This window comes from Ctenopharyngodon idella, chromosome 4 (genome assembly GCF_019924925.1).
Source record: "Ctenopharyngodon idella isolate HZGC_01 chromosome 4, HZGC01, whole genome shotgun sequence".
In the NCBI taxonomy this organism is placed as follows: Eukaryota; Metazoa; Chordata; class Actinopteri; order Cypriniformes; family Xenocyprididae; genus Ctenopharyngodon; species Ctenopharyngodon idella.
Genome location: NC_067223.1, coordinates 28006857 through 28026456, shown reverse-complemented (window position 1 = coordinate 28026456; position 19600 = coordinate 28006857). Strand labels below are relative to the sequence as shown.

Here is a 19600-nt window from a genome sequence, read left to right as displayed (position 1 = left end):
TTAGTTTTCATAAAGATATTAATGGCAAAAGTGTCATCACACTGTATTCAGCACGAACTTGGCTACCATAATATGTAAACAACATGTACGTACATGTTTGTATTTCTGGAGGAATAACGTTTATGCGTGGCTATTGAAAAAACAAAAAATCCTGCCTACTCGTTCATATAAAACAATAGAGAGATTTACATTTTCTAACACACTTTTTGTCAAGAAACACAGTATGCGCGGAGGCGTGAATCTTCATGAATAATGCTGCGATTCACACCTCAGAAGACAAAAGATCCACATAATCAGCTAATGACCTGCATAATAATGAGCTCTTTCAGTCAGGTAGGCTATGTGAAAAAACCCCTCTGTGATCATGTCTCAAGCTCACCGTGCTGTATATCAAACTTACAGAAACAACACCAATCCTTTGAAATATTTTTACAATTTAAAATAAAGGTATTCTATTATAACCTTTAAAAATATAATGTATTTCTGTGATGCAAAGTGTCTGAACAGTCATGTTACCTCTATGGCATTTCATATAGGCTTTTAGCTTAAAAGCATGCACATTTGGAGAAATATTGATGGATTCTCATATGTTTATGTCAATTTTCTATACAGAGGAGTAATATTTATTCAGTATTTATTGTCATCGCTAGGAGCACTGGATACTGTGTTTTCAATTCATACTTGCAGCCGGAGGGCGCTCTGTGCACCTTTAGTCCACAAATTACTCTAAAGAAGAACAGGCCATGTGACATTCCAGGAACCAACAGAGGCTTCCAGAGATCGCTAACCATGGCTATAACATGCAGATAAACACTTTTGAAGACAATAAATACACGATTGCGACCGTGTGTACAAGTATTGCCTCAGAATTCGCGTGTCTGAATAGCGCTAGCTCCGTGGGCGTGGCCGCATTAGCGGATAATGAGCTGAGTCACGGGCGTCTGACATGGCTCTGTTTTCATACAGATTACATAAACAGAGAATATCTGTTTTCCATTTGACTTACACGATTTAAAACCTGACATTCCAAAGTTTCTTTAGACATAAGTCTAATTTTTTTGTGATCAGTATTCACTAAGTTACAGTTCATTTTCTGAGAACTATCAGATTGGACTTCGTTCAGAGGGAGACGACAGATCACGCCTCATGTTAGTTTTCTTTATTTTGCAAAAAGCACAACATTTTGTTTTTACTCGGAGTGTACGCAAATAAAAGAAGATATTCTATAGTTTCAATTGATATATTACTGATGTCTCTATGACAAAAAATGACGGAGTATTTTTAGTCTGTTTTGCTGCAATGTGAAAAAAATCCTGCAAAGAGCGCCGGCGCGTTTCCCGACTCCAGAGAGTTCAGCCAGAGCGGGAAACAGAGAGGAGAAGTCGGCTGCACAACCCGAGTGACCCTAGAGGTAGCGTCTTGAGCGTCCACGCACATATTGTGGATTAAGACCAAGAAGGGCCTTAAAGATGAAAGCACAATCTTTTACTTAAATCTACAACTAAACAGTAGCCAGTCACCAGCACAGAGGAAATAGGGTCTCTTTTCTTTGTGCCCAATGGAAATCCCGCCGCGGCGCTTGCACACATGCTAGGGGTCGCTCCTCGCCGGTGTCTTTGAGAGCGATGGACACCTTCGCTCTGCCGTCCAGGGGAATTAGCTCAAATGGTAGAGCGCTCGCTTAGCATGCGAGAGGTAGCGGGATCGATGCCCGCATTCTCCAGCTGGGGCCCTGCCCTTTTACGCTCACTTCCCCAATGGGACAGTCTGCGCTTTTACGGCACGATGGGACACTGCCTAGATGAGCTCTTGAGGCTCGCTGCTGACGAAAAGGTTTTTCGGACGGGGTCCTGCTCACATTCGTGGCAAAAGCAGGTCCCACCGAGATTTGAACTCGGATCGCTGGATTCAGAGTCCAGAGTGCTAACCATTACACCATGGAACCGCGGCGAGAGTCGCCTTTGCTCGCCGAGCCCCGGAGGATGAAGTCATTCAGCCTAGAAGCGGCATAGCAAAGAGCCAGTGAAGGCTTTGCCGTTTAAGCCCATGTTTCCCCGATTCGCTTTGAGAATGCCAATTTCACCGCCTCTTTACAGTTACGTTAGCAGTTGCGCAACGCCTCTGTATTTCTCCGCCCTGCCGCAAAGAGATCAAAGAAAGGCTCCACCGAGATTTGAACTCGGATCACTGGATTCAAAGTCCAGAGTGCTAACCATTACACCATGGAACCACCGCTCTCTGAGCGGCACGTCTGAGAGGCGGGCAGCAATGTGGCTAGGTGGAGGCGTTTGGTCACTGGACCCCCTCGACCAAAAACACGCAGCGGTGGCTTCTCTGCCGAAACCCGGGATCGAACCAGGGACCTTTAGATCTTCAGTCTAACGCTCTCCCAACTGAGCTATTTCGGCCAGGTTGGTGTGCGCTCTGGCCAGAGGGGATTTCTGTGAGACCGTCGGTCACTTGCGAGAAGCGCAAAGCTTGAAGGTCCCCACAGAGCAAAACGTTGGCCCGTACGGGGATCGAACCCGCGACCTTGGCGTTATTAGCACCACGCTCTAACCAACTGAGCTAACCGGCCTCGCTACGACAGGGCTTGCTGCCCAGTTTCCCAGAAATCTCCTGATTGCCCGTAACACTAATCAGGCTGGCGAGATTAAAACCTGAGCCGAAGCACGGGCTCGTCCGGGATTTGAACCCGGGACCTCTCGCACCCTAAGCGAGAATCATACCCCTAGACCAACGAGCCGACACCGACCGCCTTCCTGCTGCTGCCTGGCCGCCAACATGGCTGTTTTTGCATGGCCCAAGACACAATGAGCATCGCCAAAACACGTTGACAAAAACAATGCCAAGACAAATTGTGAGGCTTTTTTTGTGCAAAAACAAACTGAAGTTGTAATGAAGGTTGTTTGGGAGTACTCACCCTGTAACGTTCCTCGTGGGTGCAGGCTTTCCTGACCTCAGAACTCACTTCTGATAGCGAATTACAATCTCCTGATAGCCAAGTGGATTATTTATGATGAAGCCCATTTAAAAAACAAGAGCAGTGGGCTTCTGAGTGGATTAAAAATATGCCAATGGTGAGGGTGGACCTAAGGTGAAGAGGGAGACTCTTCCAGTGCTTAGGGAGAACAGCTAAAAAAGCCAGATGTCTTTTAGACTTTAACCCTCTGGAGTCTGAGGCTGTTTTGGGGCCCTGGAGAAGTTTTGACATGCCCTGACGTTTGTGCTTTTTTTTTAGTTGTTCATAAAGATATTAATGGCAAAAGTGTCATCACACTGTATTCAGCACGAACTTGGCTACCATAATATGTAAACAACATGTACGTACATGTTTGTATTTCTGGAGGAATAACGTTTATGCGTGGCTATTGAAAAAACAAAAAATCCTGCCTACTCGTTCATATAAAACAATAGAGAGATTTACATTTTCTAACACACTTTTTGTCAAGAAACACAGTATGCGCGGAGGCGTGAATCTTCATGAATAATGCTGCGATTCACACCTCAGAAGACAAAAGATCCACATAATCAGCTAATGACCTGCATAATAATGAGCTCTTTCAGTCAGGTAGGCTATGTGAAAAAACCCCTCTGTGATCATGTCTCAAGCTCACCGTGCTGTATATCAAACTTACAGAAACAACACCAATCCTTTGAAATATTTTTACAATTTAAAATAAAGGTATTCTATTATAACCTTTAAAAATATAATGTATTTCTGTGATGCAAAGTGTCTGAACAGTCATGTTACCTCTATGGCATTTCATATAGGCTTTTAGCTTAAAAGCATGCACATTTGGAGAAATATTGATGGATTCTCATATGTTTATGTCAATTTTCTATACAGAGGAGTAATATTTATTCAGTATTTATTGTCATCGCTAGGAGCACTGGATACTGTGTTTTCAATTCATACTTGCAGCCGGAGGGCGCTCTGTGCACCTTTAGTCCACAAATTACTCTAAAGAAGAACAGGCCATGTGACATTCCAGGAACCAACAGAGGCTTCCAGAGATCGCTAACCATGGCTATAACATGCAGATAAACACTTTTGAAGACAATAAATACACGATTGCGACCGTGTGTACAAGTATTGCCTCAGAATTCGCGTGTCTGAATAGCGCTAGCTCCGTGGGCGTGGCCGCATTAGCGGATAATGAGCTGAGTCACGGGCGTCTGACATGGCTCTGTTTTCATACAGATTACATAAACAGAGAATATCTGTTTTCCATTTGACTTACACGATTTAAAACCTGACATTCCAAAGTTTCTTTAGACATAAGTCTAATTTTTTTGTGATCAGTATTCACTAAGTTACAGTTCATTTTCTGAGAACTATCAGATTGGACTTCGTTCAGAGGGAGACGACAGATCACGCCTCATGTTAGTTTTCTTTATTTTGCAAAAAGCACAACATTTTGTTTTTACTCGGAGTGTACGCAAATAAAAGAAGATATTCTATAGTTTCAATTGATATATTACTGATGTCTCTATGACAAAAAATGACGGAGTATTTTTAGTCTGTTTTGCTGCAATGTGAAAAAAATCCTGCAAAGAGCGCCGGCGCGTTTCCCGACTCCAGAGAGTTCAGCCAGAGCGGGAAACAGAGAGGAGAAGTCGGCTGCACAACCCGAGTGACCCTAGAGGTAGCGTCTTGAGCGTCCACGCACATATTGTGGATTAAGACCAAGAAGGGCCTTAAAGATGAAAGCACAATCTTTTACTTAAATCTACAACTAAACAGTAGCCAGTCACCAGCACAGAGGAAATAGGGTCTCTTTTCTTTGTGCCCAATGGAAATCCCGCCGCGGCGCTTGCACACATGCTAGGGGTCGCTCCTCGCCGGTGTCTTTGAGAGCGATGGACACCTTCGCTCTGCCGTCCAGGGGAATTAGCTCAAATGGTAGAGCGCTCGCTTAGCATGCGAGAGGTAGCGGGATCGATGCCCGCATTCTCCAGCTGGGGCCCTGCCCTTTTACGCTCACTTCCCCAATGGGACAGTCTGCGCTTTTACGGCACGATGGGACACTGCCTAGATGAGCTCTTGAGGCTCGCTGCTGACGAAAAGGTTTTTCGGACGGGGTCCTGCTCACATTCGTGGCAAAAGCAGGTCCCACCGAGATTTGAACTCGGATCGCTGGATTCAGAGTCCAGAGTGCTAACCATTACACCATGGAACCGCGGCGAGAGTCGCCTTTGCTCGCCGAGCCCCGGAGGATGAAGTCATTCAGCCTAGAAGCGGCATAGCAAAGAGCCAGTGAAGGCTTTGCCGTTTAAGCCCATGTTTCCCCGATTCGCTTTGAGAATGCCAATTTCACCGCCTCTTTACAGTTACGTTAGCAGTTGCGCAACGCCTCTGTATTTCTCCGCCCTGCCGCAAAGAGATCAAAGAAAGGCTCCACCGAGATTTGAACTCGGATCACTGGATTCAAAGTCCAGAGTGCTAACCATTACACCATGGAACCACCGCTCTCTGAGCGGCACGTCTGAGAGGCGGGCAGCAATGTGGCTAGGTGGAGGCGTTTGGTCACTGGACCCCCTCGACCAAAAACACGCAGCGGTGGCTTCTCTGCCGAAACCCGGGATCGAACCAGGGACCTTTAGATCTTCAGTCTAACGCTCTCCCAACTGAGCTATTTCGGCCAGGTTGGTGTGCGCTCTGGCCAGAGGGGATTTCTGTGAGACCGTCGGTCACTTGCGAGAAGCGCAAAGCTTGAAGGTCCCCACAGAGCAAAACGTTGGCCCGTACGGGGATCGAACCCGCGACCTTGGCGTTATTAGCACCACGCTCTAACCAACTGAGCTAACCGGCCTCGCTACGACAGGGCTTGCTGCCCAGTTTCCCAGAAATCTCCTGATTGCCCGTAACACTAATCAGGCTGGCGAGATTAAAACCTGAGCCGAAGCACGGGCTCGTCCGGGATTTGAACCCGGGACCTCTCGCACCCTAAGCGAGAATCATACCCCTAGACCAACGAGCCGACACCGACCGCCTTCCTGCTGCTGCCTGGCCGCCAACATGGCTGTTTTTGCATGGCCCAAGACACAATGAGCATCGCCAAAACACGTTGACAAAAACAATGCCAAGACAAATTGTGAGGCTTTTTTTGTGCAAAAACAAACTGAAGTTGTAATGAAGGTTGTTTGGGAGTACTCACCCTGTAACGTTCCTCGTGGGTGCAGGCTTTCCTGACCTCAGAACTCACTTCTGATAGCGAATTACAATCTCCTGATAGCCAAGTGGATTATTTATGATGAAGCCCATTTAAAAAACAAGAGCAGTGGGCTTCTGAGTGGATTAAAAATATGCCAATGGTGAGGGTGGACCTAAGGTGAAGAGGGAGACTCTTCCAGTGCTTAGGGAGAACAGCTAAAAAAGCCAGATGTCTTTTAGACTTTAACCCTCTGGAGTCTGAGGCTGTTTTGGGGCCCTGGAGAAGTTTTGACATGCCCTGACGTTTGTGCTTTTTTTTTAGTTGTTCATAAAGATATTAATGGCAAAAGTGTCATCACACTGTATTCAGCACGAACTTGGCTACCATAATATGTAAACAACATGTACGTACATGTTTGTATTTCTGGAGGAATAACGTTTATGCGTGGCTATTGAAAAAACAAAAAATCCTGCCTACTCGTTCATATAAAACAATAGAGAGATTTACATTTTCTAACACACTTTTTGTCAAGAAACACAGTATGCGCGGAGGCGTGAATCTTCATGAATAATGCTGCGATTCACACCTCAGAAGACAAAAGATCCACATAATCAGCTAATGACCTGCATAATAATGAGCTCTTTCAGTCAGGTAGGCTATGTGAAAAAACCCCTCTGTGATCATGTCTCAAGCTCACCGTGCTGTATATCAAACTTACAGAAACAACACCAATCCTTTGAAATATTTTTACAATTTAAAATAAAGGTATTCTATTATAACCTTTAAAAATATAATGTATTTCTGTGATGCAAAGTGTCTGAACAGTCATGTTACCTCTATGGCATTTCATATAGGCTTTTAGCTTAAAAGCATGCACATTTGGAGAAATATTGATGGATTCTCATATGTTTATGTCAATTTTCTATACAGAGGAGTAATATTTATTCAGTATTTATTGTCATCGCTAGGAGCACTGGATACTGTGTTTTCAATTCATACTTGCAGCCGGAGGGCGCTCTGTGCACCTTTAGTCCACAAATTACTCTAAAGAAGAACAGGCCATGTGACATTCCAGGAACCAACAGAGGCTTCCAGAGATCGCTAACCATGGCTATAACATGCAGATAAACACTTTTGAAGACAATAAATACACGATTGCGACCGTGTGTACAAGTATTGCCTCAGAATTCGCGTGTCTGAATAGCGCTAGCTCCGTGGGCGTGGCCGCATTAGCGGATAATGAGCTGAGTCACGGGCGTCTGACATGGCTCTGTTTTCATACAGATTACATAAACAGAGAATATCTGTTTTCCATTTGACTTACACGATTTAAAACCTGACATTCCAAAGTTTCTTTAGACATAAGTCTAATTTTTTTGTGATCAGTATTCACTAAGTTACAGTTCATTTTCTGAGAACTATCAGATTGGACTTCGTTCAGAGGGAGACGACAGATCACGCCTCATGTTAGTTTTCTTTATTTTGCAAAAAGCACAACATTTTGTTTTTACTCGGAGTGTACGCAAATAAAAGAAGATATTCTATAGTTTCAATTGATATATTACTGATGTCTCTATGACAAAAAATGACGGAGTATTTTTAGTCTGTTTTGCTGCAATGTGAAAAAAATCCTGCAAAGAGCGCCGGCGCGTTTCCCGACTCCAGAGAGTTCAGCCAGAGCGGGAAACAGAGAGGAGAAGTCGGCTGCACAACCCGAGTGACCCTAGAGGTAGCGTCTTGAGCGTCCACGCACACATTGTGGATTAAGACCAAGAAGGGCCTTAAAGATGAAAGCACAATCTTTTACTTAAATCTACAACTAAACAGTAGCCAGTCACCAGCACAGAGGAAATAGGGTCTCTTTTCTTTGTGCCCAATGGAAATCCCGCCGCGGCGCTTGCACACATGCTAGGGGTCGCTCCTCGCCGGTGCCTTTGAGAGCGATGGACACCTTCGCTCTGCCGTCCAGGGGAATTAGCTCAAATGGTAGAGCGCTCGCTTAGCATGCGAGAGGTAGCGGGATCGATGCCCGCATTCTCCAGCTGGGGCCCTGCCCTTTTACGCTCACTTCCCCAATGGGACAGTCTGCGCTTTTACGGCACGATGGGACACTGCCTAGATGAGCTCTTGAGGCTCGCTGCTGACGAAAAGGTTTTTCGGACGGGGTCCTGCTCACATTCGTGGCAAAAGCAGGTCCCACCGAGATTTGAACTCGGATCGCTGGATTCAGAGTCCAGAGTGCTAACCATTACACCATGGAACCGCGGCGAGAGTCGCCTTTGCTCGCCGAGCCCCGGAGGATGAAGTCATTCAGCCTAGAAGCGGCATAGCAAAGAGCCAGTGAAGGCTTTGCCGTTTAAGCCCATGTTTCCCCGATTCGCTTTGAGAATGCCAATTTCACCGCCTCTTTACAGTTACGTTAGCAGTTGCGCAACGCCTCTGTATTTCTCCGCCCTGCCGCAAAGAGATCAAAGAAAGGCTCCACCGAGATTTGAACTCGGATCACTGGATTCAAAGTCCAGAGTGCTAACCATTACACCATGGAACCACCGCTCTCTGAGCGGCACGTCTGAGAGGCGGGCAGCAATGTGGCTAGGTGGAGGCGTTTGGTCACTGGACCCCCTCGACCAAAAACACGCAGCGGTGGCTTCTCTGCCGAAACCCGGGATCGAACCAGGGACCTTTAGATCTTCAGTCTAACGCTCTCCCAACTGAGCTATTTCGGCCAGGTTGGTGTGCGCTCTGGCCAGAGGGGATTTCTGTGAGACCGTCGGTCACTTGCGAGAAGCGCAAAGCTTGAAGGTCCCCACAGAGCAAAACGTTGGCCCGTACGGGGATCGAACCCGCGACCTTGGCGTTATTAGCACCACGCTCTAACCAACTGAGCTAACCGGCCTCGCTACGACAGGGCTTGCTGCCCAGTTTCCCAGAAATCTCCTGATTGCCCGTAACACTAATCAGGCTGGCGAGATTAAAACCTGAGCCGAAGCACGGGCTCGTCCGGGATTTGAACCCGGGACCTCTCGCACCCTAAGCGAGAATCATACCCCTAGACCAACGAGCCGACACCGACCGCCTTCCTGCTGCTGCCTGGCCGCCAACATGGCTGTTTTTGCATGGCCCAAGACACAATGAGCATCGCCAAAACACGTTGACAAAAACAATGCCAAGACAAATTGTGAGGCTTTTTTTGTGCAAAAACAAACTGAAGTTGTAATGAAGGTTGTTTGGGAGTACTCACCCTGTAACGTTCCTCGTGGGTGCAGGCTTTCCTGACCTCAGAACTCACTTCTGATAGCGAATTACAATCTCCTGATAGCCAAGTGGATTATTTATGATGAAGCCCATTTAAAAAACAAGAGCAGTGGGCTTCTGAGTGGATTAAAAATATGCCAATGGTGAGGGTGGACCTAAGGTGAAGAGGGAGACTCTTCCAGTGCTTAGGGAGAACAGCTAAAAAAGCCAGATGTCTTTTAGACTTTAACCCTCTGGAGTCTGAGGCTGTTTTGGGGCCCTGGAGAAGTTTTGACATGCCCTGACGTTTGTGCTTTTTTTTTAGTTGTTCATAAAGATATTAATGGCAAAAGTGTCATCACACTGTATTCAGCACGAACTTGGCTACCATAATATGTAAACAACATGTACGTACATGTTTGTATTTCTGGAGGAATAACGTTTATGCGTGGCTATTGAAAAAACAAAAAATCCTGCCTACTCGTTCATATAAAACAATAGAGAGATTTACATTTTCTAACACACTTTTTGTCAAGAAACACAGTATGCGCGGAGGCGTGAATCTTCATGAATAATGCTGCGATTCACACCTCAGAAGACAAAAGATCCACATAATCAGCTAATGACCTGCATAATAATGAGCTCTTTCAGTCAGGTAGGCTATGTGAAAAAACCCCTCTGTGATCATGTCTCAAGCTCACCGTGCTGTATATCAAACTTACAGAAACAACACCAATCCTTTGAAATATTTTTACAATTTAAAATAAAGGTATTCTATTATAACCTTTAAAAATATAATGTATTTCTGTGATGCAAAGTGTCTGAACAGTCATGTTACCTCTATGGCATTTCATATAGGCTTTTAGCTTAAAAGCATGCACATTTGGAGAAATATTGATGGATTCTCATATGTTTATGTCAATTTTCTATACAGAGGAGTAATATTTATTCAGTATTTATTGTCATCGCTAGGAGCACTGGATACTGTGTTTTCAATTCATACTTGCAGCCGGAGGGCGCTCTGTGCACCTTTAGTCCACAAATTACTCTAAAGAAGAACAGGCCATGTGACATTCCAGGAACCAACAGAGGCTTCCAGAGATCGCTAACCATGGCTATAACATGCAGATAAACACTTTTGAAGACAATAAATACACGATTGCGACCGTGTGTACAAGTATTGCCTCAGAATTCGCGTGTCTGAATAGCGCTAGCTCCGTGGGCGTGGCCGCATTAGCGGATAATGAGCTGAGTCACGGGCGTCTGACATGGCTCTGTTTTCATACAGATTACATAAACAGAGAATATCTGTTTTCCATTTGACTTACACGATTTAAAACCTGACATTCCAAAGTTTCTTTAGACATAAGTCTAATTTTTTTGTGATCAGTATTCACTAAGTTACAGTTCATTTTCTGAGAACTATCAGATTGGACTTCGTTCAGAGGGAGACGACAGATCACGCCTCATGTTAGTTTTCTTTATTTTGCAAAAAGCACAACATTTTGTTTTTACTCGGAGTGTACGCAAATAAAAGAAGATATTCTATAGTTTCAATTGATATATTACTGATGTCTCTATGACAAAAAATGACGGAGTATTTTTAGTCTGTTTTGCTGCAATGTGAAAAAAATCCTGCAAAGAGCGCCGGCGCGTTTCCCGACTCCAGAGAGTTCAGCCAGAGCGGGAAACAGAGAGGAGAAGTCGGCTGCACAACCCGAGTGACCCTAGAGGTAGCGTCTTGAGCGTCCACGCACACATTGTGGATTAAGACCAAGAAGGGCCTTAAAGATGAAAGCACAATCTTTTACTTAAATCTACAACTAAACAGTAGCCAGTCACCAGCACAGAGGAAATAGGGTCTCTTTTCTTTGTGCCCAATGGAAATCCCGCCGCGGCGCTTGCACACATGCTAGGGGTCGCTCCTCGCCGGTGTCTTTGAGAGCGATGGACACCTTCGCTCTGCCGTCCAGGGGAATTAGCTCAAATGGTAGAGCGCTCGCTTAGCATGCGAGAGGTAGCGGGATCGATGCCCGCATTCTCCAGCTGGGGCCCTGCCCTTTTACGCTCACTTCCCCAATGGGACAGTCTGCGCTTTTACGGCACGATGGGACACTGCCTAGATGAGCTCTTGAGGCTCGCTGCTGACGAAAAGGTTTTTCGGACGGGGTCCTGCTCACATTCGTGGCAAAAGCAGGTCCCACCGAGATTTGAACTCGGATCGCTGGATTCAGAGTCCAGAGTGCTAACCATTACACCATGGAACCGCGGCGAGAGTCGCCTTTGCTCGCCGAGCCCCGGAGGATGAAGTCATTCAGCCTAGAAGCGGCATAGCAAAGAGCCAGTGAAGGCTTTGCCGTTTAAGCCCATGTTTCCCCGATTCGCTTTGAGAATGCCAATTTCACCGCCTCTTTACAGTTACGTTAGCAGTTGCGCAACGCCTCTGTATTTCTCCGCCCTGCCGCAAAGAGATCAAAGAAAGGCTCCACCGAGATTTGAACTCGGATCACTGGATTCAAAGTCCAGAGTGCTAACCATTACACCATGGAACCACCGCTCTCTGAGCGGCACGTCTGAGAGGCGGGCAGCAATGTGGCTAGGTGGAGGCGTTTGGTCACTGGACCCCCTCGACCAAAAACACGCAGCGGTGGCTTCTCTGCCGAAACCCGGGATCGAACCAGGGACCTTTAGATCTTCAGTCTAACGCTCTCCCAACTGAGCTATTTCGGCCAGGTTGGTGTGCGCTCTGGCCAGAGGGGATTTCTGTGAGACCGTCGGTCACTTGCGAGAAGCGCAAAGCTTGAAGGTCCCCACAGAGCAAAACGTTGGCCCGTACGGGGATCGAACCCGCGACCTTGGCGTTATTAGCACCACGCTCTAACCAACTGAGCTAACCGGCCTCGCTACGACAGGGCTTGCTGCCCAGTTTCCCAGAAATCTCCTGATTGCCCGTAACACTAATCAGGCTGGCGAGATTAAAACCTGAGCCGAAGCACGGGCTCGTCCGGGATTTGAACCCGGGACCTCTCGCACCCTAAGCGAGAATCATACCCCTAGACCAACGAGCCGACACCGACCGCCTTCCTGCTGCTGCCTGGCCGCCAACATGGCTGTTTTTGCATGGCCCAAGACACAATGAGCATCGCCAAAACACGTTGACAAAAACAATGCCAAGACAAATTGTGAGGCTTTTTTTGTGCAAAAACAAACTGAAGTTGTAATGAAGGTTGTTTGGGAGTACTCACCCTGTAACGTTCCTCGTGGGTGCAGGCTTTCCTGACCTCAGAACTCACTTCTGATAGCGAATTACAATCTCCTGATAGCCAAGTGGATTATTTATGATGAAGCCCATTTAAAAAACAAGAGCAGTGGGCTTCTGAGTGGATTAAAAATATGCCAATGGTGAGGGTGGACCTAAGGTGAAGAGGGAGACTCTTCCAGTGCTTAGGGAGAACAGCTAAAAAAGCCAGATGTCTTTTAGACTTTAACCCTCTGGAGTCTGAGGCTGTTTTGGGGCCCTGGAGAAGTTTTGACATGCCCTGACGTTTGTGCTTTTTTTTTAGTTGTTCATAAAGATATTAATGGCAAAAGTGTCATCACACTGTATTCAGCACGAACTTGGCTACCATAATATGTAAACAACATGTACGTACATGTTTGTATTTCTGGAGGAATAACGTTTATGCGTGGCTATTGAAAAAACAAAAAATCCTGCCTACTCGTTCATATAAAACAATAGAGAGATTTACATTTTCTAACACACTTTTTGTCAAGAAACACAGTATGCGCGGAGGCGTGAATCTTCATGAATAATGCTGCGATTCACACCTCAGAAGACAAAAGATCCACATAATCAGCTAATGACCTGCATAATAATGAGCTCTTTCAGTCAGGTAGGCTATGTGAAAAAACCCCTCTGTGATCATGTCTCAAGCTCACCGTGCTGTATATCAAACTTACAGAAACAACACCAATCCTTTGAAATATTTTTACAATTTAAAATAAAGGTATTCTATTATAACCTTTAAAAATATAATGTATTTCTGTGATGCAAAGTGTCTGAACAGTCATGTTACCTCTATGGCATTTCATATAGGCTTTTAGCTTAAAAGCATGCACATTTGGAGAAATATTGATGGATTCTCATATGTTTATGTCAATTTTCTATACAGAGGAGTAATATTTATTCAGTATTTATTGTCATCGCTAGGAGCACTGGATACTGTGTTTTCAATTCATACTTGCAGCCGGAGGGCGCTCTGTGCACCTTTAGTCCACAAATTACTCTAAAGAAGAACAGGCCATGTGACATTCCAGGAACCAACAGAGGCTTCCAGAGATCGCTAACCATGGCTATAACATGCAGATAAACACTTTTGAAGACAATAAATACACGATTGCGACCGTGTGTACAAGTATTGCCTCAGAATTCGCGTGTCTGAATAGCGCTAGCTCCGTGGGCGTGGCCGCATTAGCGGATAATGAGCTGAGTCACGGGCGTCTGACATGGCTCTGTTTTCATACAGATTACATAAACAGAGAATATCTGTTTTCCATTTGACTTACACGATTTAAAACCTGACATTCCAAAGTTTCTTTAGACATAAGTCTAATTTTTTTGTGATCAGTATTCACTAAGTTACAGTTCATTTTCTGAGAACTATCAGATTGGACTTCGTTCAGAGGGAGACGACAGATCACGCCTCATGTTAGTTTTCTTTATTTTGCAAAAAGCACAACATTTTGTTTTTACTCGGAGTGTACGCAAATAAAAGAAGATATTCTATAGTTTCAATTGATATATTACTGATGTCTCTATGACAAAAAATGACGGAGTATTTTTAGTCTGTTTTGCTGCAATGTGAAAAAAATCCTGCAAAGAGCGCCGGCGCGTTTCCCGACTCCAGAGAGTTCAGCCAGAGCGGGAAACAGAGAGGAGAAGTCGGCTGCACAACCCGAGTGACCCTAGAGGTAGCGTCTTGAGCGTCCACGCACACATTGTGGATTAAGACCAAGAAGGGCCTTAAAGATGAAAGCACAATCTTTTACTTAAATCTACAACTAAACAGTAGCCAGTCACCAGCACAGAGGAAATAGGGTCTCTTTTCTTTGTGCCCAATGGAAATCCCGCCGCGGCGCTTGCACACATGCTAGGGGTCGCTCCTCGCCGGTGTCTTTGAGAGCGATGGACACCTTCGCTCTGCCGTCCAGGGGAATTAGCTCAAATGGTAGAGCGCTCGCTTAGCATGCGAGAGGTAGCGGGATCGATGCCCGCATTCTCCAGCTGGGGCCCTGCCCTTTTACGCTCACTTCCCCAATGGGACAGTCTGCGCTTTTACGGCACGATGGGACACTGCCTAGATGAGCTCTTGAGGCTCGCTGCTGACGAAAAGGTTTTTCGGACGGGGTCCTGCTCACATTCGTGGCAAAAGCAGGTCCCACCGAGATTTGAACTCGGATCGCTGGATTCAGAGTCCAGAGTGCTAACCATTACACCATGGAACCGCGGCGAGAGTCGCCTTTGCTCGCCGAGCCCCGGAGGATGAAGTCATTCAGCCTAGAAGCGGCATAGCAAAGAGCCAGTGAAGGCTTTGCCGTTTAAGCCCATGTTTCCCCGATTCGCTTTGAGAATGCCAATTTCACCGCCTCTTTACAGTTACGTTAGCAGTTGCGCAACGCCTCTGTATTTCTCCGCCCTGCCGCAAAGAGATCAAAGAAAGGCTCCACCGAGATTTGAACTCGGATCACTGGATTCAAAGTCCAGAGTGCTAACCATTACACCATGGAACCACCGCTCTCTGAGCGGCACGTCTGAGAGGCGGGCAGCAATGTGGCTAGGTGGAGGCGTTTGGTCACTGGACCCCCTCGACCAAAAACACGCAGCGGTGGCTTCTCTGCCGAAACCCGGGATCGAACCAGGGACCTTTAGATCTTCAGTCTAACGCTCTCCCAACTGAGCTATTTCGGCCAGGTTGGTGTGCGCTCTGGCCAGAGGGGATTTCTGTGAGACCGTCGGTCACTTGCGAGAAGCGCAAAGCTTGAAGGTCCCCACAGAGCAAAACGTTGGCCCGTACGGGGATCGAACCCGCGACCTTGGCGTTATTAGCACCACGCTCTAACCAACTGAGCTAACCGGCCTCGCTACGACAGGGCTTGCTGCCCAGTTTCCCAGAAATCTCCTGATTGCCCGTAACACTAATCAGGCTGGCGAGATTAAAACCTGAGCCGAAGCACGGGCTCGTCCGGGATTTGAACCCGGGACCTCTCGCACCCTAAGCGAGAATCATACCCCTAGACCAACGAGCCGACACCGACCGCCTTCCTGCTGCTGCCTGGCCGCCAACATGGCTGTTTTTGCATGGCCCAAGACACAATGAGCATCGCCAAAACACGTTGACAAAAACAATGCCAAGACAAATTGTGAGGCTTTTTTTGTGCAAAAACAAACTGAAGTTGTAATGAAGGTTGTTTGGGAGTACTCACCCTGTAACGTTCCTCGTGGGTGCAGGCTTTCCTGACCTCAGAACTCACTTCTGATAGCGAATTACAATCTCCTGATAGCCAAGTGGATTATTTATGATGAAGCCCATTTAAAAAACAAGAGCAGTGGGCTTCTGAGTGGATTAAAAATATGCCAATGGTGAGGGTGGACCTAAGGTGAAGAGGGAGACTCTTCCAGTGCTTAGGGAGAACAGCTAAAAAAGCCAGATGTCTTTTAGACTTTAACCCTCTGGAGTCTGAGGCTGTTTTGGGGCCCTGGAGAAGTTTTGACATGCCCTGACGTTTGTGCTTTTTTTTTAGTTGTTCATAAAGATATTAATGGCAAAAGTGTCATCACACTGTATTCAGCACGAACTTGGCTACCATAATATGTAAACAACATGTACGTACATGTTTGTATTTCTGGAGGAATAACGTTTATGCGTGGCTATTGAAAAAACAAAAAATCCTGCCTACTCGTTCATATAAAACAATAGAGAGATTTACATTTTCTAACACACTTTTTGTCAAGAAACACAGTATGCGCGGAGGCGTGAATCTTCATGAATAATGCTGCGATTCACACCTCAGAAGACAAAAGATCCACATAATCAGCTAATGACCTGCATAATAATGAGCTCTTTCAGTCAGGTAGGCTATGTGAAAAAACCCCTCTGTGATCATGTCTCAAGCTCACCGTGCTGTATATCAAACTTACAGAAACAACACCAATCCTTTGAAATATTTTTACAATTTAAAATAAAGGTATTCTATTATAACCTTTAAAAATATAATGTATTTCTGTGATGCAAAGTGTCTGAACAGTCATGTTACCTCTATGGCATTTCATATAGGCTTTTAGCTTAAAAGCATGCACATTTGGAGAAATATTGATGGATTCTCATATGTTTATGTCAATTTTCTATACAGAGGAGTAATATTTATTCAGTATTTATTGTCATCGCTAGGAGCACTGGATACTGTGTTTTCAATTCATACTTGCAGCCGGAGGGCGCTCTGTGCACCTTTAGTCCACAAATTACTCTAAAGAAGAACAGGCCATGTGACATTCCAGGAACCAACAGAGGCTTCCAGAGATCGCTAACCATGGCTATAACATGCAGATAAACACTTTTGAAGACAATAAATACACGATTGCGACCGTGTGTACAAGTATTGCCTCAGAATTCGCGTGTCTGAATAGCGCTAGCTCCGTGGGCGTGGCCGCATTAGCGGATAATGAGCTGAGTCACGGGCGTCTGACATGGCTCTGTTTTCATACAGATTACATAAACAGAGAATATCTGTTTTCCATTTGACTTACACGATTTAAAACCTGACATTCCAAAGTTTCTTTAGACATAAGTCTAATTTTTTTGTGATCAGTATTCACTAAGTTACAGTTCATTTTCTGAGAACTATCAGATTGGACTTCGTTCAGAGGGAGACGACAGATCACGCCTCATGTTAGTTTTCTTTATTTTGCAAAAAGCACAACATTTTGTTTTTACTCGGAGTGTACGCAAATAAAAGAAGATATTCTATAGTTTCAATTGATATATTACTGATGTCTCTATGACAAAAAATGACGGAGTATTTTTAGTCTGTTTTGCTGCAATGTGAAAAAAATCCTGCAAAGAGCGCCGGCGCGTTTCCCGACTCCAGAGAGTTCAGCCAGAGCGGGAAACAGAGAGGAGAAGTCGGCTGCACAACCCGAGTGACCCTAGAGGTAGCGTCTTGAGCGTCCACGCACATATTGTGGATTAAGACCAAGAAGGGCCTTAAAGATGAAAGCACAATCTTTTACTTAAATCTACAACTAAACAGTAGCCAGTCACCAGCACAGAGGAAATAGGGTCTCTTTTCTTTGTGCCCAATGGAAATCCCGCCGCGGCGCTTGCACACATGCTAGGGGTCGCTCCTCGCCGGTGTCTTTGAGAGCGATGGACACCTTCGCTCTGCCGTCCAGGGGAATTAGCTCAAATGGTAGAGCGCTCGCTTAGCATGCGAGAGGTAGCGGGATCGATGCCCGCATTCTCCAGCTGGGGCCCTGCCCTTTTACGCTCACTTCCCCAATGGGACAGTCTGCGCTTTTACGGCACGATGGGACACTGCCTAGATGAGCTCTTGAGGCTCGCTGCTGACGAAAAGGTTTTTCGGACGGGGTCCTGCTCACATTCGTGGCAAAAGCAGGTCCCACCGAGATTTGAACTCGGATCGCTGGATTCAGAGTCCAGAGTGCTAACCATTACACCATGGAACCGCGGCGAGAGTCGCCTTTGCTCGCCGAGCCCCGGAGGATGAAGTCATTCAGCCTAGAAGCGGCATAGCAAAGAGCCAGTGAAGGCTTTGCCGTTTAAGCCCATGTTTCCCCGATTCGCTTTGAGAATGCCAATTTCACCGCCTCTTTACAGTTACGTTAGCAGTTGCGCAACGCCTCTGTATTTCTCCGCCCTGCCGCAAAGAGATCAAAGAAAGGCTCCACCGAGATTTGAACTCGGATCACTGGATTCAAAGTCCAGAGTGCTAACCATTACACCATGGAACCACCGCTCTCTGAGCGGCACGTCTGAGAGGCGGGCAGCAATGTGGCTAGGTGGAGGCGTTTGGTCACTGGACCCCCTCGACCAAAAACACGCAGCGGTGGCTTCTCTGCCGAAACCCGGGATCGAACCAGGGACCTTTAGATCTTCAGTCTAACGCTCTCCCAACTGAGCTATTTCGGCCAGGTTGGTGTGCGCTCTGGCCAGAGGGGATTTCTGTGAGACCGTCGGTCACTTGCGAGAAGCGCAAAGCTTGAAGGTCCCCACAGAGCAAAACGTTGGCCCGTACGGGGATCGAACCCGCGACCTTGGCGTTATTAGCACCACGCTCTAACCAACTGAGCTAACCGGCCTCGCTACGACAGGGCTTGCTGCCCAGTTTCCCAGAAATCTCCTGATTGCCCGTAACACTAATCAGGCTGGCGAGATTAAAACCTGAGCCGAAGCACGGGCTCGTCCGGGATTTGAACCCGGGACCTCTCGCACCCTAAGCGAGAATCATACCCCTAGACCAACGAGCCGACACCGACCGCCTTCCTGCTGCTGCCTGGCCGCCAACATGGCTGTTTTTGCATGGCCCAAGACACAATGAGCATCGCCAAAACACGTTGACAAAAACAATGCCAAGACAAATTGTGAGGCTTTTTTTGTGCAAAAACAAACTGAAGTTGTAATGAAGGTTGTTTGGGAGTACTCACCCTGTAACGTTCCTCGTGGGTGCAGGCTTTCCTGACCTCAGAACTCACTTCTGATAGCGAATTACAATCTCCTGATAGCCAAGTGGATTATTTATGATGAAGCCCATTTAAAAAACAAGAGCAGTGGGCTTCTGAGTGGATTAAAAATATGCCAATGGTGAGGGTGGACCTAAGGTGAAGAGGGAGACTCTTCCAGTGCTTAGGGAGAACAGCTAAAAAAGCCAGATGTCTTTTAGACTTTAACCCTCTGGAGTCTGAGGCTGTTTTGGGGCCCTGGAGAAGTTTTGACATGCCCTGACGTTTGTGCTTTTTTTTTAGTTGTTCATAAAGATATTAATGGCAAAAGTGTCATCACACTGTATTCAGCACGAACTTGGCTACCATAATATGTAAACAACATGTACGTACATGTTTGTATTTCTGGAGGAATAACGTTTATGCGTGGCTATTGAAAAAACAAAAAATCCTGCCTACTCGTTCATATAAA

At 46.2% G+C, this 19600-nt stretch overlaps 36 non-coding genes across 36 annotated transcripts; 6 read left to right on the top strand and 30 right to left on the bottom strand.

Annotated features, from left to right (window-relative positions):
* The first annotated feature begins 1650 nt into the window (after window positions 1–1650).
* Window positions 1651–1723, top strand: trnaa-agc (transfer RNA alanine (anticodon AGC)). Its single transcript has one exon. It is a non-coding gene; the product is annotated as a tRNA-Ala (tRNA).
* A 150-nt stretch (window positions 1724–1873) lies between these two features.
* trnaq-cug (transfer RNA glutamine (anticodon CUG)) lies at window positions 1874–1945 on the bottom strand. Its single transcript has one exon. It is a non-coding gene; the product is annotated as a tRNA-Gln (tRNA).
* A 213-nt stretch (window positions 1946–2158) lies between these two features.
* On the bottom strand, window positions 2159–2230 carry trnaq-uug (transfer RNA glutamine (anticodon UUG)). Its single transcript has one exon. It is a non-coding gene; the product is annotated as a tRNA-Gln (tRNA).
* Window positions 2231–2335: 105 nt separating this feature from the next.
* On the bottom strand, window positions 2336–2408 carry trnaf-gaa (transfer RNA phenylalanine (anticodon GAA)). Its single transcript has one exon. It is a non-coding gene; the product is annotated as a tRNA-Phe (tRNA).
* Window positions 2409–2504: 96 nt separating this feature from the next.
* On the bottom strand, window positions 2505–2578 carry trnai-aau (transfer RNA isoleucine (anticodon AAU)). The gene has a single exon. It is a non-coding gene; the product is annotated as a tRNA-Ile (tRNA).
* Window positions 2579–2674: 96 nt separating this feature from the next.
* On the bottom strand, window positions 2675–2746 carry trnap-agg (transfer RNA proline (anticodon AGG)). Its single transcript has one exon. It is a non-coding gene; the product is annotated as a tRNA-Pro (tRNA).
* A 2142-nt stretch (window positions 2747–4888) lies between these two features.
* trnaa-agc (transfer RNA alanine (anticodon AGC)) lies at window positions 4889–4961 on the top strand. The gene has a single exon. It is a non-coding gene; the product is annotated as a tRNA-Ala (tRNA).
* Window positions 4962–5111: 150 nt separating this feature from the next.
* Window positions 5112–5183, bottom strand: trnaq-cug (transfer RNA glutamine (anticodon CUG)). The gene has a single exon. It is a non-coding gene; the product is annotated as a tRNA-Gln (tRNA).
* A 213-nt stretch (window positions 5184–5396) lies between these two features.
* On the bottom strand, window positions 5397–5468 carry trnaq-uug (transfer RNA glutamine (anticodon UUG)). The gene has a single exon. It is a non-coding gene; the product is annotated as a tRNA-Gln (tRNA).
* A 105-nt stretch (window positions 5469–5573) lies between these two features.
* On the bottom strand, window positions 5574–5646 carry trnaf-gaa (transfer RNA phenylalanine (anticodon GAA)). The gene has a single exon. It is a non-coding gene; the product is annotated as a tRNA-Phe (tRNA).
* A 96-nt stretch (window positions 5647–5742) lies between these two features.
* On the bottom strand, window positions 5743–5816 carry trnai-aau (transfer RNA isoleucine (anticodon AAU)). The gene has a single exon. It is a non-coding gene; the product is annotated as a tRNA-Ile (tRNA).
* Window positions 5817–5912: 96 nt separating this feature from the next.
* Window positions 5913–5984, bottom strand: trnap-agg (transfer RNA proline (anticodon AGG)). Its single transcript has one exon. It is a non-coding gene; the product is annotated as a tRNA-Pro (tRNA).
* Window positions 5985–8126: 2142 nt separating this feature from the next.
* On the top strand, window positions 8127–8199 carry trnaa-agc (transfer RNA alanine (anticodon AGC)). The gene has a single exon. It is a non-coding gene; the product is annotated as a tRNA-Ala (tRNA).
* Window positions 8200–8349: 150 nt separating this feature from the next.
* Window positions 8350–8421, bottom strand: trnaq-cug (transfer RNA glutamine (anticodon CUG)). The gene has a single exon. It is a non-coding gene; the product is annotated as a tRNA-Gln (tRNA).
* A 213-nt stretch (window positions 8422–8634) lies between these two features.
* trnaq-uug (transfer RNA glutamine (anticodon UUG)) lies at window positions 8635–8706 on the bottom strand. The gene has a single exon. It is a non-coding gene; the product is annotated as a tRNA-Gln (tRNA).
* Window positions 8707–8811: 105 nt separating this feature from the next.
* trnaf-gaa (transfer RNA phenylalanine (anticodon GAA)) lies at window positions 8812–8884 on the bottom strand. Its single transcript has one exon. It is a non-coding gene; the product is annotated as a tRNA-Phe (tRNA).
* Window positions 8885–8980: 96 nt separating this feature from the next.
* Window positions 8981–9054, bottom strand: trnai-aau (transfer RNA isoleucine (anticodon AAU)). Its single transcript has one exon. It is a non-coding gene; the product is annotated as a tRNA-Ile (tRNA).
* Window positions 9055–9150: 96 nt separating this feature from the next.
* trnap-agg (transfer RNA proline (anticodon AGG)) lies at window positions 9151–9222 on the bottom strand. The gene has a single exon. It is a non-coding gene; the product is annotated as a tRNA-Pro (tRNA).
* Window positions 9223–11364: 2142 nt separating this feature from the next.
* trnaa-agc (transfer RNA alanine (anticodon AGC)) lies at window positions 11365–11437 on the top strand. The gene has a single exon. It is a non-coding gene; the product is annotated as a tRNA-Ala (tRNA).
* Window positions 11438–11587: 150 nt separating this feature from the next.
* Window positions 11588–11659, bottom strand: trnaq-cug (transfer RNA glutamine (anticodon CUG)). The gene has a single exon. It is a non-coding gene; the product is annotated as a tRNA-Gln (tRNA).
* Window positions 11660–11872: 213 nt separating this feature from the next.
* trnaq-uug (transfer RNA glutamine (anticodon UUG)) lies at window positions 11873–11944 on the bottom strand. Its single transcript has one exon. It is a non-coding gene; the product is annotated as a tRNA-Gln (tRNA).
* Window positions 11945–12049: 105 nt separating this feature from the next.
* On the bottom strand, window positions 12050–12122 carry trnaf-gaa (transfer RNA phenylalanine (anticodon GAA)). Its single transcript has one exon. It is a non-coding gene; the product is annotated as a tRNA-Phe (tRNA).
* Window positions 12123–12218: 96 nt separating this feature from the next.
* trnai-aau (transfer RNA isoleucine (anticodon AAU)) lies at window positions 12219–12292 on the bottom strand. Its single transcript has one exon. It is a non-coding gene; the product is annotated as a tRNA-Ile (tRNA).
* Window positions 12293–12388: 96 nt separating this feature from the next.
* On the bottom strand, window positions 12389–12460 carry trnap-agg (transfer RNA proline (anticodon AGG)). Its single transcript has one exon. It is a non-coding gene; the product is annotated as a tRNA-Pro (tRNA).
* Window positions 12461–14602: 2142 nt separating this feature from the next.
* On the top strand, window positions 14603–14675 carry trnaa-agc (transfer RNA alanine (anticodon AGC)). The gene has a single exon. It is a non-coding gene; the product is annotated as a tRNA-Ala (tRNA).
* Window positions 14676–14825: 150 nt separating this feature from the next.
* Window positions 14826–14897, bottom strand: trnaq-cug (transfer RNA glutamine (anticodon CUG)). The gene has a single exon. It is a non-coding gene; the product is annotated as a tRNA-Gln (tRNA).
* Window positions 14898–15110: 213 nt separating this feature from the next.
* trnaq-uug (transfer RNA glutamine (anticodon UUG)) lies at window positions 15111–15182 on the bottom strand. The gene has a single exon. It is a non-coding gene; the product is annotated as a tRNA-Gln (tRNA).
* Window positions 15183–15287: 105 nt separating this feature from the next.
* On the bottom strand, window positions 15288–15360 carry trnaf-gaa (transfer RNA phenylalanine (anticodon GAA)). The gene has a single exon. It is a non-coding gene; the product is annotated as a tRNA-Phe (tRNA).
* Window positions 15361–15456: 96 nt separating this feature from the next.
* Window positions 15457–15530, bottom strand: trnai-aau (transfer RNA isoleucine (anticodon AAU)). Its single transcript has one exon. It is a non-coding gene; the product is annotated as a tRNA-Ile (tRNA).
* Window positions 15531–15626: 96 nt separating this feature from the next.
* Window positions 15627–15698, bottom strand: trnap-agg (transfer RNA proline (anticodon AGG)). The gene has a single exon. It is a non-coding gene; the product is annotated as a tRNA-Pro (tRNA).
* A 2142-nt stretch (window positions 15699–17840) lies between these two features.
* trnaa-agc (transfer RNA alanine (anticodon AGC)) lies at window positions 17841–17913 on the top strand. The gene has a single exon. It is a non-coding gene; the product is annotated as a tRNA-Ala (tRNA).
* A 150-nt stretch (window positions 17914–18063) lies between these two features.
* Window positions 18064–18135, bottom strand: trnaq-cug (transfer RNA glutamine (anticodon CUG)). Its single transcript has one exon. It is a non-coding gene; the product is annotated as a tRNA-Gln (tRNA).
* Window positions 18136–18348: 213 nt separating this feature from the next.
* On the bottom strand, window positions 18349–18420 carry trnaq-uug (transfer RNA glutamine (anticodon UUG)). Its single transcript has one exon. It is a non-coding gene; the product is annotated as a tRNA-Gln (tRNA).
* Window positions 18421–18525: 105 nt separating this feature from the next.
* trnaf-gaa (transfer RNA phenylalanine (anticodon GAA)) lies at window positions 18526–18598 on the bottom strand. Its single transcript has one exon. It is a non-coding gene; the product is annotated as a tRNA-Phe (tRNA).
* A 96-nt stretch (window positions 18599–18694) lies between these two features.
* On the bottom strand, window positions 18695–18768 carry trnai-aau (transfer RNA isoleucine (anticodon AAU)). The gene has a single exon. It is a non-coding gene; the product is annotated as a tRNA-Ile (tRNA).
* Window positions 18769–18864: 96 nt separating this feature from the next.
* On the bottom strand, window positions 18865–18936 carry trnap-agg (transfer RNA proline (anticodon AGG)). Its single transcript has one exon. It is a non-coding gene; the product is annotated as a tRNA-Pro (tRNA).
* Window positions 18937–19600: the final 664 nt, after the last annotated feature.